We start from the raw sequence: 13712 nt of genomic DNA on the forward strand, positions 1-13712 counted from the left end.
TACAAGAAAGTTAGTGGGAACACAATCACATTCTTGGTACTGTATGTGGATGACATACTTATCATGGGTAATGACATACCTACCTTACAGTCTATTAAGACTTGGTTAGGAAATTGTTTTTCTATGAAGGACTTGGGCAAAGCCACTTACATCTTAGGAGTCAAGATCTATAGAGATAGATCAAGACGACTACTAGGTCTAAGTCAAGGTACATATATAGATAAAGTATTGAAAAGTTTCAATATGGAAGAATCTAATAGAGGATTCGTACCTATGAGACATGGTATTTCACTCTCGAAGGAAATGTGTCCTTCAACTCCACAAGAGAGAGAACGCATGAGTAAAATTCCATATGCTTCTGCTATTGGATCTATCATGTATGCCATGTTATGTACCTGTCCAGACGTCTCATATGCCTTAAGTATGACAAGCAGGTACCAAGTAGATCCCGGTGAAGGTCACTGGACCACAGTCAAGAATATCCTTAAGTACTTAAGAAGAACTAAGGATATGTTCCTAATATATGGAGGTGAGGAAGAGTTAAGTGTAAAAGGTTACACTGATGCCAGCTGTAACATCCTGATTTTTCGGATTTATTCGTGGTTTTCAATATTTTATAAAGACTTTAAATTATTGTATTTGGATGTGAAATTAATATTTTGAGTAAGTAAATGGGCTTATGGAAGGCCTATGAGTTGGCCAAAACCCAGTTGAATTTTTGGAATTTTAGACTTAGGAGTTAGGGGTTCTGGCTAAGTGGCCCTTAAGTAGAGTTGTGGTTAAATTGCATCACAAAAAGAGCCTTGGTAAAGTGGCAAGGGTGACGCCACTTGGCTCCTAGAAAAGTGGCGTATGGAGCAGTGGGGAAGGCATGGGATCGATTCCTGTGTTGACAAATAGATGCATTTATTTTTAAGTGCGGGAGGGTAAGTGTTGGAGTTCGGTGGATTACGCTAGAAGAGAGTTGGATCAATTTAAATGCTTGGATTAAGGAGGGATAAGGGAGAGATTTAAGGATTTGGATGAGGCTAGGAGTTGCCCGAATTATGGGAATTGAAGAGGAAAATCGGCAGGGGGTATTAGGTTGGTATTTCGGCACTTAGGGTATTGAGTGGTGCCGTTTTTCTTCTGCTTTAACACCTTAGGGTTGTTTTTCCTCTCTTTTTCCTCTCTAGCGAAACCACCACCTCCCTATTCTTCTTCTTCTATTTTTCTACTTCAAAACTATTCATCAAACACCTTATCATCGACACCTTTGCGAAATCACAAAAGCCGAAAACCTGTGATCACTGCTTGTGTCGATTTCTTCAAAGCCAAGTCCTTCTATGTTCTTTTTTTTTATTAATCTATGATTATCTTTTCTTAATCCTAGATACCTTACAGCAATTTTACTTCAAGGTTATAGTTCCACATTATCATCTCCTTCACCACCCAAAAGCTGAAAGTACCATTGGTTTAAGGGCTTATTGCCGAAACTTCTTCAAACCCTTGGATTCGGGTTTGACCATTGTTCTAAGGTTAGATCTACACCGGATTGCGAGGAAATCATGTAGGAGTAAGGGGTAAGTACTTATCATCTCAGATCTGTTCTTATTTTGCAAAGTTAAGAAAAGCCGAAATCTCTAAAATATAGGGAGGCTGTCGATTTGAGCATAAGGCTTTAAGGGTTTGTAACTGATGTTTTCTTTTGGTGATTAGTGCCTTCTTAAGTATTGGATTGAAAGCGTGAATCATTGGAGCAATCAGATTCGGAGCTAGCTATCGATTTTGGCAAAAGGTAAGATTTCAAAGGCTTGTAGGGACATGGTTCGATCATGGGTGAGTAAGTTTTGGAGTTTAGTGATTATGGTTTGTAAATAAGCACTGTGCTAATCAATTGTAGGATATCGAAAGAGATCTCAGTAGCAGTCGTCGCAAATTAGGTGTGTACCGAACACCTTTTCTTAGTTCAACTCGGCAAAAAAGCCGAAATGCCGAAATTCCGGCATTTCATAGGCTTGTGAGTATGCGAATGCTCTCAAGACATAGAGTAATTGTTAGATCTGGCACCGCAAAGTGGTAAGTAAGTTTGTGTGATGTTTCAACGTACTTCGAAAATAGGGCCTCGATGGGCCAAAATTGGGCCCAATGGGCTTACGACCCAATATGGGCAAGAGGTGGGCAAAGTAGCCTGTCAGTTAGATGGGAGAATCAAATTGCATATGATTGTTAAGAATTACAGGAATAACGTGTGTAGTTGCGTAAGTACGAAATTACCTCTAAAGAGCATAATTACCGAAATACCCCTAGGGTTTAAATTGGTTAAACTGCATGATTGATTAATACTGTATTTTACATGATATGCATTTATTAATATCTGTTGCATGAGATTGGGGTATTGATGGAGGAAGTACTGAATATGGTTCATCCACGTACTGGAGGCTTTGCCTCAATCGATCGATAATTGAGCGTTCTTTCGCAAGCTGTGGAGTGTAGAAATTTGGGTGGGTTGAGATATTCCCACATGGAGTGTAGAGAGTGGTGCAGGCGGTGTAGCGGTTGGTGGGTTGAGTAGTCTCCTCAGTTGGGCTTGCATTCATTATTGATATTGTTACATATGTTACTGAACTGGGCCTATGGGCCATACTGTTATGTTAAAAAGGGCTAGGGCCTTGCTACTGTATTCTAAAAAGGGCTTTGTTCTACTGTGTACTGTTATCTGTATAGGGCTTAGGCCCAATGGGCTCGAGCTGATTTGGGCTTTGGATGGGTTTCTGTATACACTGAGTTTTCCCACACTCACCCCTTCCTCTTCCATCCTTGCAGGTGAGCCCTAGTTGGTGGACTTGGAGCTAGGCGGGATTCAGAGTGGCCATGAAGCTTGATTGCCGATTTTAAATAAGTTTAGTATTTAATTTGGATTATTTTTATTGTGCTTGAAGTTGTAATAAGGCCGCTCTTTTTATTAATTTTATTTTGGGGATTATTAAACTGGTTAGCACTAGGGTTCGTTTTATAAAAACTACTTGTTTTTAAAAGATCACGATGACGCACAAAGTTTCCGCAAAGTAAATGTTTTCCAAGAGAATAAATATTTTAAGCCAACGTTTTTCAACCTTAATCATTTTCTTAAGATGGGCATAATCACACGGTTTTCGCAAAAATTATACGAGATGTTAGAGTGTGGCAATGGCGGTGTGCATGTCTAGGATTGGATCCGAAGGGAGCTTGGTACTTAAGCAGTCCGACGGACTCACCTCCTCTTCTTCCTGGTTTCCTACCTGGTGCACAGCTTCCGTTCACTTTAACCTACTTTTAAAAGTACCTTTTTCAACACCAACTAAGTTTTTTTCCAAACTAAGTAATACGGAATGTTTTGAACGCTTCGATGTGGCGCATCAGATCCGGTCATATCGTCTAGGCCGGGTTTGGGGTGTTACATTTAGTGGTATCAGAGCCTGGTTGCAACAACTCGGCTGTGGATCGGGTCCGAAAATCTTTTCAAAAAAACTCAGGCCTAAGAAGGGTATTTTTGGAAATGGTAAGTTTTCAAAGAATGTTCAAGTTTTTCCATTGTTAAACAGGGTTAAATCAATAGTTTTAAAATGAAAGTGTTTTCAAATGAAATCTTTTACTTTCGGTAAACAAAACATGGGTTTTTTATGGACTGATAAGGAAGTGGCACACTGAATCCCCGGCACCAAGTCTGTAAGTGTTCTTTTTCTGCTTTAAATATTTATATGGAACTGGACTGGAAATAATACTGTAGATAGTACTGAGCCTTAGAGATAGTGCTATTGATAATGTAGTATTAGGGCTACAAAACTAGGACCGTAGCTAAACTGTGATTGCGCGAAAATAACTCTGAAACTCTACCTGTTCATAAGACGTTCTGTAATAAACAGTGAAATCAGTACACTAATGTCATAAAATTCGTAATCAGATAAATCGTTATGAGTACAAGGGCTACTCGAGGAAGAGGCCGTAGTCGAGGCCGAGGTAGCACTCAAGCTGGATCTGCGTCATCTGAACACATGCTGCTTTGGCGAGGTACGCCCACCATCGGTTAATGAAAATGGGCCATATGACCGGGCCGCAGGGGATGACGCTTTGTCTCAGGCTATGTTGAGGGTTTTGGAAAGGGTGGCCGGAGCTAACGTCGGGCCCATGAATAGGGGGTCCATTTTTGAACGACTTCGGGCCAACGGAGCTAAGATTTTTAGGGGCATATCTGGAGTGGCCCCAAATGTGGCTGAGTACTGGTTGGAAGCCACAGAGTGGATCATGGACGACCTGGACTGCTCAGTAGAGCAGAAGTTGAAAAGGGCGGTGTCGTTGCTGCGGGATGAAGCGTATCAATGGTGGATTACTGTGAGAGAAGGTACCCTAGCTGAGAGGGTAACATGGTAGCTGTTCAAACAGACCTTTAAGGCAAAATATGTTGGAGCTAGCTATGTGGATGCACGCAGAAAGGAGTTCTTGAATCTGACTCAGGGAAATAAAACCATTGCTGAATATGAGGAGGAGTTTCTACGATTGAGTCGGTACGCTAATGGCATCGTTTCCACTGAATACGAGCGTAGCGTTCGTTTTGAGGATGGTCTCAGAGATGAGTTAAGGGTGCTCATAGCTCCGCAGAGGGAGCGAGATTTCGCTGCACTGGTAGAGAAGGCTAAGATAGCCGAGGAGGTGAAACAAACCAAACGGAAGAATCGTGATAGGGATCGGAATCGGTTCGGGAGGGATTTGGACCGGTGGTCTTGCAAATCGAAATGTTAAGAGAGCTAGGATGGAGGAACCGGTCCGAAGCGATTCGGTGAACATGTGTAGACCGCAAGTTTGTGGGGATTATGCAAAACGCATCAAGGAGAGTGCTGGAAGTGTTCGGGGCTTGTCTTCGTTAGGGTCTAAGGAGCATAGGATTAAGGATTGTCCTAGGAGGGCCACTCGGGCTCGGTGGCCGAACAAGGGACTGTGCGACCAAGCTCAACTTTGTGAGGATGGACCGCCCGCCAAGAGGTCGTGGACAAGGTCACGGTGGTAATGGCCTTGGACGTGGGGCACCCGGCAGGGGTATTGGTAACGCGGATGCTCGTCAGCGACTTTGGTGTATCTTTGCTTCGTCGCCGAGAGGAGGGTGGCCTTTTGATGTCATAACTGATACGTTTTTTTATCTATGGTGTACCTTATACTGTTCTGATTGATGTGGGATCAACCCATTCATATGTGGCATATAACATTTTTGGGGCACTGGGTGTGCACTTCGAGGAGACTGTATGTGGGGTGTCTGTGATAAGTCCTTTAGGTCAGTCAGTTAAGGTAGAGAAACTCTTCAAGAAGGTGCCTCTGGAGATTCAAGGCAGGGTGTTCTGTGGGGATTTGATGGAGTTACCGTTTGAAGAATTCGATTTGATACTAGGGATGGATTGGTTGACGGGCATAAGGCAACTTTAGGTTGTGCGACTAAGAGGATGGTGTTAAGGATCGGCAATGATGAAGAGGTAATGATTATTGGAGAATGAAGGATTACTTATCCAATGTAGTATCGCATTGAGGGTCGAGAAACCGATCGCAAGGGGTGCGAGGCATATCTGGCTTTGGTGAGCCAAGCTGAAACTGAGGATCTAACTGTGGAGACCATCAGAACTGTTAGGGAATTCCGGGATGTTTTTCCGGAAGAGCTTCCTAGATTACCTCCAAATCGGGAAGTTGAGTTTGGAATCTATTTGTTGCCTGGAACGGCTCCAGTATCTATTGCACCCTATAGGATGGCACCGAAGGAGTTGGTGGAACTGAAGGCTCAAATTCAAGAGTTGTTAGATAAAGGCTTCATTAGGCCTAGTGTGTCTCCTTGGGGAGCACCGGTCCTGTTTGTGAAGAAAAAGGACGGAACGATGCACATGTGCATCGATTATCGCCAGTTGAACAAACTGATGATTAAGAATAAGTATCCACTACCAAGGATTGATGATCTGTTCGATCAACTGAGGGGAGCTTCGGTATTCTCCAAAATCGATCTTCGTTCGGATACCATCGCCTAAGGGTAAAAGAAGGGATATTCATAAAACAAGCATTTGAACTCGATATGGACATTATGAGTTTGTGGTCATGCCGTTTGGGTGATTGAACGCACTGTAGCTTTTATGGATCTGATGAACCGAGTATTCCAACCTTACTTGGATCGGTTCGTAGTCGTCTTTATCGACGATATCTTGGTATACTCAAACGGAGGCGAAGCATGATGAGCATCTCCAGACAGCTGCAAGTGTTAAGGAAAAGGAGCTCTATGCGAAATTCAGCAAGTGCGAATTCGGGTTGAGGGAGGTAACTTTCCTAGGGCATGTGGTTTCTAGGGGATTAAGGTGGATCCTCGTAAAAGCGGGCGATTTCGGAATGGAAGCCACCTAGGTTAGTATCGAAAATTCAGAGTTTCCTAGGGTTGGCAGGTTACTACAGAAGGTTTGTGGAAGGTTTCTCGGTGATGGCGGCACCCTTGACAAAACTCATAAGGAAAGGAGTACCATTTGTCTGGACCGAGAAACAGCAAAAAGATTTTGATCGGTTGAAAAAGGTATTGACCGAAGCGCCAATGTTGATTCAACCGGTGTCTGGGAAGGACTTTACCATATATAGCGATGCGTCACATGTGGGGTTAGTTTGCGTACTGATACAAGAGGGCAAGGTGGTCTCTTATGCATCGCGACAGCTTAAGGCTCATGAGGTGAATTACCCTACGCATGATTTGGAGCTAGCAGCAGTGATTTTTGCGTTAAAAATTTGGAGACACTACTTATATGGAGAGAAGTGCATCATATACACAGATCATAAGAGCCTAAAGTATTTGTTGACTCAGAAGGAGTTGAACCTTAGTTAAGGAAGATGGGTGGAGTTGCTTAAAGACTACGACTGTTCGATAGAGTACCACCCAGGAAAGGCTAATGTGGTGGCGGATGCGTTGAGTCGGAGGGTTGTTAATGATTTGAGAGCCTTGTTCGCACGATTAAGTCTATACGACGATAGAAGCTTGTTGGCAAAACTGCAAGTAAGGCCTACTTGGACTAAGCTGATTAAGGAAAAACAGTTGAAGGACGATTCATTAGCTCATCGGTTCCAGCAAGTTAAGAGTGGTGAGAACAAGGATTTTGGGTTGAACACTGAAGGAGTTCTGTGCTTTCGTGGAAGGGTTTGTATTCCAAAGGACCCTGAATTGAGGCAATTAATTCTAAAAGAGGCTCATGGTGGACTCGTGCCATGCATCTGGAGGGAATAAGTTATACCGAGACTTGCGAGAGGTGTCTTGGTGGCGGATTAAAACGAGAGGTGACTGAATTTGTTGGGAAATGTTTGACGTGCCAGCAGGTTAAGGCTGAGCACCAATTGCCGTCGGGATTACTGTAACCTGTGAAAATTCCACTATGGAAGTGGGAAAGAGTAACAATGGACTTTGTGAGTGGGTTACCTTTAACACCCACCAAGAAAGATTCGGTGTGGGTAGTTGTGGATAGGTTAACAAAATCTGCTCATTTCATACCTGTTCGTACCGACTACTCACTGCAAAAGTTGGCCAGGTTATATGTGGCGGAGGTAGTGCAACTGCATGGGGTGCCAGTGTCGATAATATCTGATCGAGACCTTAGGTTTACATCTCGGTTCTGGCAGAAGCTGCAGGAAGCGTTGGGTACACGATTGGATTTCAGCACTGCTTTTCACCCACAGATAGATGGACAGTCAGAAAGGGTTATTCAGGTTCTGGAGGATATGTTGAGAGGTTGTATCATTGATTTCTGTGGAAGTTGGGAGGACTACTTACCATTGGCGGAGTTTGCTTACAATAACAGCTATCAAGCAAGTATTCAGATGGCTCCATATGAAGCGCTTTATGGGCGAAGATGTCGTACGCCGACGTGTTGGACAGAGTTGGGTGAACGACGAGTGCTTGGACCGGAAATGGTGGCAGACACTGAAAGCAAGGTTAGGCTAATTAGGGAACGGTTAAAGGCAGCATCGGATAGACAGAAGTCGTATACGGATCTGAAGCGCAAAGAAATTGAGTTCGCTGTTGGGGACATGGTTTTCTTGAAGGTTTCCCCTTGGAAGAAAATTTTGAGATTTGGTAAGAAGGGTAAGTTAAGCCCACGGTTTATTGGGCCTTACCAAATTGTTAAGCGGGTTGGACCGATGGCTTATCGGCTAGAGTTACCACCGAATCGCATCGTATCCACGACATTTTTCATGTATCCATGCTGAGGCGGTATCGATCTGACCCAACTCATATCATACCAGTTGCAAAAATCGAGGTACAGTCAGATTTAATGTAACACCCCGTACCCGAGACCGTTTCCGGAGTCGAACACGAGGTGTTAACGGACTTAATTCATTAATTAAACAGCTCATACAATTCATTTTAAAATTTCCAGACAAGCTGGCTAACTGCATCACAGTCGCTTTAGAAATCATATCTCGAGTTACGAAACTCAAAATTCAATTCCGTAAATTTTTCCTGAAACTAGACTCATATATATATCTACTAATTTTTTTCTAGAATTTTTTGTTGGGCCAATTAGTACAGTTTATTAGTTAAAATCTCCCCTGTTTCAGGGTTCAACTACTCTGACCTCTGTGTATTACGAATCAGATATCTCCCTGTACAGAGCTTCAATGACTATGAAGTTTGTCTCTAATAAAACTAGACTCAATAAGGAATCTGTAAATATAAAGTGTGACTTCTAATTATCTTTGTACAATTTATGGTGAATTTCCAAAGTCATAACAGGGGATCCAGAAATCTCTCTGGTCCTGTTTCACAAAAATTTAAACATCTCATAAAATATAGCTCATATACCTGTTTCGCTTATTCCATATGAAAATAGACTCATCAAGCTTCGATTCCATAACTTATTCATTATTTAATACCATTTATACTATTTTTAGTGATTTTTAAAACTCACGTCACTGCTGCTGTCTGAATCTATTTTATGGTAAATTTTATCTATTTCATGGTTTCCATGGATTAGCTAGCAATTTGACATACATAATACCAAATATGATCATGATTAGCCATTCCAATGGCTAATCATTACCAAGCATTTCTATTTCCATACCACTCAATAACCATATCATAAGACCATATATACAAAATGATTATAATGCTATACATGCCATACTCAAAATATACAAGCCATTATGCCAAGATGGTATACGGATAGTGTGAGCGTGCCTCCGACCGCTTCCGATTTCCGAGCTGGCTTGTCAACACTACAAGGAATGAAAAGGAGGAGTAAGCATAAATGCTTAGTAAGCTCACATGCAAATAGCAAGTAACATAACCATATAAGCAAACATAAAACATCATTTGCATAATCATCACCAAGACATTCATATCACCTTTTCATTTATCATCTTACCATATTGTTGTTATATCGAGTTTTCAACCCGAGGGTTAAGTACATACCTGTTCAAATTATCCATTTCACAACACTTACCAATACGTCCCTTTCATCTTGAGTATTCCTCCATTTGAGTAGAACTTTACCCGTTGAACACATCGGAATATAATTCGGATACATGGATAACTTGCACATAAGTGCCACATATGTAGCCAAGCTACCATGTAACCCGCCCATAAGTGAACTCGGACTCAACTCAACGAGCTCGGGCGTTCGCATCCATAAGTGAACACGGACTCAACTCAACGAGTTCGGATGCCTAGTTACATCTCACGAACTCGGACTCAACTCAACGAGTTCGGACATTCGCATCCATAAGTGAACTCGGACTCAACTCAACGAGTTCGGATGCTCAACCATCCTAGTGACATGTCACTTGTATCCTAATCTATTCCTAAGGTTCAAACGGGCTTTTTTCCTCGATCTCACATCTTTGCCGTCTTCCACGGAATATCGAAATCGATACTTCGGTGATAGTTCATACTCATCAAGTAATTCACATAATTACATATTATCAAACAATTATCACAAGTATAATATTTCATAATAATTATCATATCATTTAAAAACATTAAAACATTTAAAATAATAACTATGTTACCAACATTTACATATGAACTTACCTCGTATGCGAAAATGGCTATTTTTACCATTTCGTCCACCACTTGGTATTTTCCCCATTTTAGCCCGAATTTCAGTTTTCCTTGCTCTATCATTTAAAATATAGTCTAATTAGGACTCAAATTATTCAAATTGACCCAAAATCATATTTTGGAAAAATTACAATTTTGCCCCTAAACTTTTGCATATTTACACTTTTGCCCCAAAGCTCGTAAATTAAAATTCAGCCTATTTTCTTATGTTTTATGACATGCTGATCATTTTTTCCTTCTATGGCAACATCAAACTCTCACTCTAACATGTACTTATGACTATTAGGTATTTTTACCGATTAAGCCCTTTTGCTCGTTTTCACTTAAAACCGAGTAGCACAAGTTGTCTAACATAATTTAAAACTTCATATTCTATCATAAAACACAAAAATACACAAATTTCACCTATGGGTATTTTTCCAAATATAAACCCTAGGTTAAATTATTGCTAGCATAATCTAAATCGAGCTACCGGGACTCCAAAAACGTAAAAATCATTAAAAACGAGGCTAGAACGAACTTACAATCGAGCTTGGAAGCTTGAAAAACCCTAGCCATGGTTTCTCCTTGCTATATTCAGCCATGGGGTTGAAGATGAGCAAAATTGGCTTTTAATTTTGTATTTTAATTCATTTTACCCATAAATGACCAAAATGCCCTTACTACTAAACTTTCCAAAATTCCATCCATGTCCAATTTTGTCCATAGACTTAGAAATTGGTAAAATTACTCTTTAAGGACCTCTAATTAATAATCTAATTCAATTTTATGCAAAATACTTCTAGAACACAAGTTTTGCAATTTATTCAATTTAGTCCCAAATTTCAAATTAAGCACTTTATGCATAAAATTTCTTCACGAAATTTTCACACAATCATGCAATCATATCATAGACCTTAAAATAATCATAAAATAATTATTTCTATATCGGATTTTGTGGTCACGAAACCACTATTCCGACTAGGCCCAAAATCAGGATATTACATTTAACTTTCGAAGAGGAACCTGTGCGAATACTTGATCATGACGTCAAGATGTTGAGAAGGAAATCGGTTCCACTAGTGAAAGTACTTTGGAGAAACCATGGCAAAGAAGAAGCTACTTGGGAGGCGAGGAGGCTATCGTCAACAGTACCTCAAGCTGTTTCGATAAGGTAAAATTTCGAGGTCGAAATTTCTTTAAGGAGGGTAGAGTTGTAACATCCCGATTTTTCTGGATTTATTCGTGGTTTTCAATATTTTATAAAGACTTTAAATTATTGTATTTGGATGTGAAATTAATATTTTGAGTAAGTAAATGGGCTTATGGAAGGCCCATGAGTTGGCCAAAACCAGTTGAATTTTTGGAATTTTAGACTTAGGAGTTAGGGGTTACGCTAAGTGGCCCTTAAGTAGAGTTGTGGGTAAATTGCATCACAAAAGAGCCTTGATAAAGTGGCAAGGGTGACGCCACTAGGCTCCTAGAAAATTGGCGTGTGGAGCGGTGGGAAGGCATGGGATCGATTCCTGTGTTGACAAATAGATGCATTTATTTTTAAGTGCGGGAGGGTAAGTGTTGGAGTTCGTGGATTCGCTAGAAGAGAGTTGGATCAGTTTAAATGCTTGGATTAAGGAGGGATAAGGGAGAGATTTAAGGGATTTGGATGAGGCTAGGAGTTGGCCAATTATGGGAATTGAAGAGGAAAATAGGCGGGGGTATTAGGTTGGTATTTCGGCACTTAGGGTATTGAGTGGTGCCGTTTTTTCTTCGCTTTAACACCTTAGGGTTGTTTTCCTCTCCTTTTCCTCTCTAGCAAAACCACCACCTCCCTATTCTTCTTCTTCTATTTTTCTACTTCAAAACTATTCATCAAACACGCTTATCATCAGCACCTTTGCCAAAATCACAAAAGCCGAAAACACGTGATCTTTGCTTGTGCCGATTTCTTCAAAGCCAGGTCCTTCTATGTTCTTTGTTTTTATTAATCTACGATTATCTTTTCTTAATCCTAGATACCTTAAGGCAATTTTACTTCAAGGTTATAGTTCCACATTATCATCTCCTTCACCACCTAAAAGCCGAAAGTACCATTGGTTTAGGGGCTTATTGCCGAAACTTCTTCAAACCCTTGGATTCGGGTTTGACCATTGTTCTAAGGTTAGATCTACACCGGATTGCGAGGAAATCAAGTAGGAGTAAGGGGTAAGTACTTATCATCTCAGATCTGTTCTTATTTTGCAAAGTTAAGAAAAGCCAAAATCCCTAAAATATAGGGAGGCTGTCGATTTGAGCATAAGGCTTTAAGGGTTTGTAACTGATGTTTTCTTTCGGTGATTAGTGCCTTCTTAAGTATTGGATTGAAAGCGTGAATCATTGGAGCAATCGGATTCGGAGCTAGCTATCGATTTTGGCAAAAGGTAAGATTTCAAAGGCTTGTAGGGACATGGTTCGATCATGGGTGAGTAAGTTTTGGAGTTTAGTGATTATGGTTTGTAAATAAGCACGTGCTAATCAATTGTAGGATGTCGGAAGAGATCTCAGAGTAATCGTCGCAAATCGGTGTGTCTAGAACACCTTTTCTTAGTTCAATTTAACAAAAAAGCGAAATGCCAAATTCAGGCATTTCATAGGCTTGTGAGTATCTGAATGCTCTCAAGATATAGAGTAATTGTTAGATCTAGCACGCAAAGTGGTAAGTAAGTTTGTGTGACGTTTCAACGTGCTTGTAAATAGGGCCTCGATGGGCCAAAATTGGGCCCAATGGGCTTACGACCCAATATGGGCAAGAGGTGGGCAAAGTAGCACGTTAGTTAGATGGGAGAATCAAATTGCATATGATTGTTAAGAATTCTGGAATAACGTGTGTAGTTGCGTAAACGAAATTACCCTAAAGAGCATAATTACCGAAATACCCCTAGGGTTTAAATTGGTTAAACCGCATGATTGATTAATACCGTATTTTACATGATATGCATTTATTAATATCATTGCATGGGATTGGGGTATCGATGGAGGAAGTACTAAATGTGGTTCATCCACGTCTTGGAGGCTTTGCCTCAATCGATCGATAATTGAGCGTGCGTTTTGCAATTGTGGAGTGTAGAAATTTGGGTGGGTTGAGATATTCCTACATGGAGTGTAGAGGGGCTGGTGCAGGGCGATGTAGCGGTTTGTGGGTTGAGTAGTCTCCCAGTTGGGCTTGCATTCATTCTTGATATTGTTACATATGTTATTGAATCGGGCCTATGGGCCATCTTGTTATGTTAAAAGGGCTAAGGCCTTGCTCGTGATTCGAAAAGGGCTTTGTTCTCTGTATCTTGTTATCAGATAGGGCTTAGGCCCAATGGGCTCGAGCTGATTTGGGCTTTGGATGGGTTTTCATATACACCGAGTTTTCCCAAACTCACCCTTCCTCTTCCATCCTTGTAGGTGAGCCCTAGTTGGTGGACTTGGAGCTGGGCGGGATTCAGAGTGGCCATGAAGCTTGATTGCCGATTTTAAATAAGTTTAGCATTTAATTTGGATTATTTTTATTGTGCTTGAAGTTGTAATAAGGCCGCTCTTTTTATTAATTTTATTTTGGGGATTATTAAACTGGTTAGCACTAGGGTTCGTTTTATAAAAACTACTTGTTTTTAAAAGATCACGATGACGC

General features: G+C 40.9%; 1 long non-coding RNA gene across 1 annotated transcript; it reads right to left on the minus strand.

The window, feature by feature from the left end:
* Positions 1–8989: 8989 nt before the first annotated feature.
* Positions 8990–10166, minus strand: LOC128286614 (uncharacterized). The gene is made up of 2 exons (XR_008277233.1): positions 10049–10166; positions 8990–9234 (listed from the first exon to the last, which is right to left on the minus strand). It is a non-coding gene; the product is annotated as an uncharacterized LOC128286614 (long non-coding RNA).
* Between the last annotated feature and the right edge of the window lie 3546 nt (positions 10167–13712).

The sequence above is a fragment of the Gossypium arboreum genome, chromosome 13 (assembly GCF_025698485.1).
Source record: "Gossypium arboreum isolate Shixiya-1 chromosome 13, ASM2569848v2, whole genome shotgun sequence".
In the NCBI taxonomy this organism is placed as follows: domain Eukaryota; kingdom Viridiplantae; phylum Streptophyta; class Magnoliopsida; order Malvales; family Malvaceae; genus Gossypium; species Gossypium arboreum.